Source organism: Nomia melanderi, unplaced genomic scaffold, assembly GCF_051020985.1.
Source record: "Nomia melanderi isolate GNS246 unplaced genomic scaffold, iyNomMela1 scaffold0359, whole genome shotgun sequence".
NCBI classification, from domain to species: domain Eukaryota; kingdom Metazoa; phylum Arthropoda; class Insecta; order Hymenoptera; family Halictidae; genus Nomia; species Nomia melanderi.
This window is the reverse complement of record NW_027475474.1, coordinates 30001-35000: the sequence shown is the minus strand read 5'-3', so window position 1 is coordinate 35000 and position 5000 is coordinate 30001. Positions and strand designations below refer to the sequence as shown.

At 50.8% G+C, this 5000-nt stretch overlaps 1 non-coding gene across 1 annotated transcript; it reads right to left on the bottom strand.

The window, feature by feature from the left end:
* Positions 1-267: 267 nt before the first annotated feature.
* LOC143176077 (5.8S ribosomal RNA) lies at positions 268-425 on the bottom strand. Its single transcript, XR_013000674.1, has one exon. It is a non-coding gene; the product is annotated as a 5.8S ribosomal RNA (ribosomal RNA).
* Between the last annotated feature and the right edge of the window lie 4575 nt (positions 426-5000).

Sequence of the window (5000 nt, the reverse complement as noted above, 5' to 3'; positions counted from 1 at the left end):
CGCCGCGAACACTCACGCGAGTCCATACAAACGATTCCGATCGTTTTGCAACAACTAGAACGTACACTGTCCGTGAAATTCACAGAATTTTCGCGTGTCCGCGACAAACGCCGACGAGACACCCATCGTTCGCTCGTACGTAGCATCCTTCTCTTAACCCGACTCAGAGACGTTCTTTGCGCCCTTCGGTAAAAAAACGTTCGATCCGAAGAGGTGAACGACGGCGGGGATTTGACAGAGCTACGCAAGCAGTGTATGGTACGTAAACGACCCTCAGCCAGGCGTGGTCCAGGAATTGTATCCGTGGACCGCAATGTGCGGCGTTCGAAATGTCGATGTTCATGTGTCCTGCAGTTCACACGTTGACGCGCAATTAGCTGCGTTCTTCATCGACCCACGAGCCAAGTGATCCACCGTTCAGGGTAATCGTATAAATTTTATATTTCACATATATAATTTTATTCTCACTTGTTCGACCTAATATCTCTCTTCTTTCAAAGAGAAGATAAAAGTTGATACCTGAATCTCCGACCAGCGCGCGAAGGAGATTCAGGCGTCGCCTTGGAGACGACACCGAAGCCTTTCGAGACGAAAAACGTTCAAGTAATATGTATATATTTCTCGACGTTCCGGGCGTATAGTGCATTCAAAAACCCGCGAAAGACGCAGAAGACTCGCACGCGTGGAAACGACGGGGATATATTTTGTATCCTACCCGATACTGAATCCATCGCGTGCAGTCGACCCTCGCGTTCTTCCGATCAGACGCATCTATTGTTGCGCGCATGTTTTCGCGTCGCATCGCGCGAAACGTTGCACGAATCGTACCGATCGATCGATTGAAAGCAAATAATGAAAAAAGACTTCACAGCTGGCTCTTTGCCGGTCATTCGTCCCATGTTATCTCTTGCCGCGAAATTGGCGCGCAAGAGTTGGGTGTCAGACGCGCGGCTTTAAAACGAGCTTCACGGCCGGTCCCTTCGTTACCGCTTTCGTTCTTTCTCTCGGAACGACCATGAACGAACACGACGAGCGACGCTACGGCATACACACGTCCACGGATTCGATTAAAAAAACAGACTTCACAGCTGGCTCTTTGCCGGTCATTCGTCCCATATTATCTCTTGCCGCGAAATTGGCGCGCAAGAGTTGGGTGTCAGACGCACGGCTTTAAAACGAGCTTCACGGCCGGTCCTCTCAATTCCGTGTACGGTACACGCAAGATGCGGGTTCCACTTCCAGACTACCCGGTCCCTTCTCTCTACGAGAATCGATAGTAGAAGAACGGCTCGAAAACGCGTCTCAGAGACTAGGGGAAAAGAAGCGGTATGCGAGCGAAACGAAAACGCATTATGGAAACGTCGCGAAACAATGTTCGACGGTTGCTCGGTTCCAATCGTGCGGCCGTTTCAATTTCTCGTGCGCTTCACCGTCCCTCCGTAACTCTGGCCGATCGCGTATACCGAAGAGCCGACACGCGCAAAAACCACAGGCATTGTATACTGTGTATATATATATATATATGTTACAGTCACAGCCTTCGCGCGTTTTACTCTCCGACGCGGGGTTTCCACGACGAAAGAGAGACAGTTTCGTGGCGGGTGACTCGGCCGAATCGCTACGACGGGTATTTCTATTATAGAACGAATCATCGCCACCCTTTACCAGTGCCCGACGAAGGAATCACAAGGTCATCTGGAGTTTACAATGCCAGCGACGGTAATTCCAACGAAGACCCGATAAGTCAACTCATCGTTCTATTTCTCCCCGTACAGAAAAGCGAATCGACGCTAATGCACCTCGCGCAAGCACGAACGTTCTCTTCGCGTGGATCGTCCCATCGTCCAAAGATGTAAAGACGCATTGGAGATCGTGGTCTCTGGCGGGCTCATTGCACGCCCCACTGCATATCTTTCCTCGAATCGAGAATGATTCGTCCACTAAGGCTGCGAAACTACGCGTCGAGGAAACTAGGGGAAAGAAGCGGGATGCGAGCGAAACGACAATACATTATGGAAACGTCGCGAAACAATGTTCGGCGGTTGCTCGTTTCCTCCTGCGGACGTTTCATTGCTCGGGCGCTTCACGTCCCTCCGTAACCTTCGCGCGATCGCGTGCCCCGGAGAGCCGGCAACCGGTGAACCACAGGCGTATAAACTATAGTCTTCTATAGCAAGCCTTCGGCGGTTACTCTCCGACGCGGGGATTCCACGACGAGAGAGAATTTCGTGGCGGGTGACATCGGTCGAAACGCTACGACGGGTATTTCTATTATAGAACGAATCATCGCCACCCTTTACCAGTGCCCGACGAAGGAATCACAAGGTCATCTGGAGTTTACAATGCCAGCGACGGTAATTCCAACGAAGACCCGATAAGTCAACTCATCGTTCTATTTCTCCCCGTACAGACAAGCGAATCAACGCTATCGCACCTCACGCATGCACGAACGTTCTCTTCGCGTGAATCGTCCCATCGTCGAAAGATATAGCCGCTTGGAGATCGTGGCCCATCAAGTTCTTCCGTAACTCCTGCGCGATCGCGTACCCCGGAGAGCAGGCAACCGGTGAACCACAGGCGTATAAACTATAGTCTTCTATAGCAAGCCTTCGCGTTTACTCTACGACGCGGGGATTCCACGACGAGAGAGATTTTCGTGGCGGGTGACACGGCCGAATCGCTACGACGGGTATTTCTATTATAGAACGAATCATCGCCACCCTTTACCAGTGCCCGACGAAGGAATCACAAGGTCATCTGGAGTTTACAATGCCAGCGACGGTAATTCCAACGAAGACCCGATAAGTCAACTCATCGTTCTATTTCTCCCCGTACAGAAAAGCGAATCGGCGCTATCGCACCTCACGCAAGCAGGAATGATCTCTTCGCGTGGATCGTCCCATCGTCGAAAGATGTAAGACGTACAGAAATCGTGGTCCATCACGATTATTCGTAACTCTCCGAGTCGCGTATCTGAGAGTAGGGCAAACGGAGAACCACAGGCATAAATAATACTATATATTTCTTATATAGTTAGCCTTCGCGTTTTACTCTCCGACATGGGGATTCCACGACGAGAGAGAGTTTCGTGGCGGGTGACTCGGCCGAATCGCTACGACGGGTATTTCTATTATAGAACGAATCATCGCCACCCTTTACCAGTGCCCGACGAAGGAATCACAAGGTCATCTGGAGTTTACAATGCCAGCGACGGTAATTCCAACGAAGACCCGATAAGTCAACTCATCGTTCTATTTCTCCCCGTACAGAAAAGCGAATCGACGCTATCGCACCTCGCGCGAGCACGTAACTACTCTTCGCGTGGATCGTCCCATCGTCGAAAGATGTAAGACGCACGGAAATCGTGGCCCATCAACGTTTTTTTGTAACTCTGCCGATCGCGTATCACAGAGCCGAGACGCACATACCACAGGCGTATAATACCGTTTTCTTTCGTATGGTAAGCCTTCGCGTTTACTCTTCGGCGCGGGGTTTCCACGTCGAGAGAGACTTTCGTGGCGGGTGACATCGGTCGAAACGCTACGACGGGTATTACTATTATAGAACGAATCATCGCCACCCTTTACCAGTGCCCGACGAAGGAATCACAAGGTCATCTGGAGTTTACAATGCCAGCGACGGTAATTCCAACGAAGACCCGATAAGTCAACTCAACGTTCTATTTCTCCCCGTACAGAAAAGCGAATCGACGCTGTTGCACCTCACGCAAGCACGAACGTTCTCTTCGCGTGGATCGTCCCATCGTCGAAAGATGTAAGACGCACGGAAATCGTGGCACATCACGTGTTTTCGGAACTCTGTCGACCGCGTATCTCAGAGACGACGCGCGCGAACCACTGGCATATACTATTATATATCGCGTTTTACCCTCCGACGCGGGGATTCCACGACGAGAGAGAGTTTCGTGAGCGGGTTGACTCGGAAGAAACGCTACGACGGGTATTTCTATTGTAGAACGCATCATCGCCACCCTTTACCAGTGCCCGACGAAGGAATCACAAGGTCATCTGGAGTTTACAATGCCAGCGACGGTAATTCCAACGAAGACCCGATAAGTCAACTCAACGTTCTATTTCTCCCCGTACAGAAAAGCGAATCGACGCAATCGCACCATACGCGTGCACGTAAACAACTCTTCGCGTGGATCGTCCCATCGTCGAGAGACGTAAGTTTTCATAGTATGAATTCGCGTTTTACTCTCCGACGCGGGGATTCCACGACGAGAGAGAGTTTCGTGAGCGGGTTGACTCGGAAGAAACGCTACGACGGGTATTTCTATTATAGAACGAATCATCGCCACCCTTTACCAGTGCCCGACGAAGGAATCACAAGGTCATCTGGAGTTTACAATGCCAGCGACGGTAATTCCAACGAAGACCCGATAAGTCAACTCAACGTTCTATTGCTCCCCGTACAGAAAAGCGAATCGACGCAATCGCACCATACGCGTGCACGTAACAACTCTTCGCGTGGATCGTCCCATCGTCGAGAGACGTAAGTTTCCATACTATGAATTCGCGTTTTACTCTCCGACGCGGGGATTCCACGACGAGAGAGAGTTTCGTGAGCGGGTTGACTCGGAAGAAACGCTACGACGGGTATTTCTATTATAGAACGAATCATCGCCACCCTTTACCAGTGCCCGACGAAGGAATCACAAGGTCATCTGGAGTTTACAATGCCAGCGACGGTAATTCCAACGAAGACCCGATAAGTCAACTCAACGTTCTATTACTCCCCGTACAGAAAAGCGAATCGACGCAATCGCACCATACGCGTGCACGTAACAACTCTTCGCGTGGATCGTCCCATCGTCGAGAGACGTAAGTTTCATAGTAAGCCTTCGGCGTTTTACTCTCCGACGCGGGGATTCCACGACGAGAGAGAGAGTTTCGTGAGCGGGTTGACTCGGAAGAAACGCTACGACGGGTATTTCTATTATAGAACGCATCATCGCCACCCTTTACCAGTGCCCGACG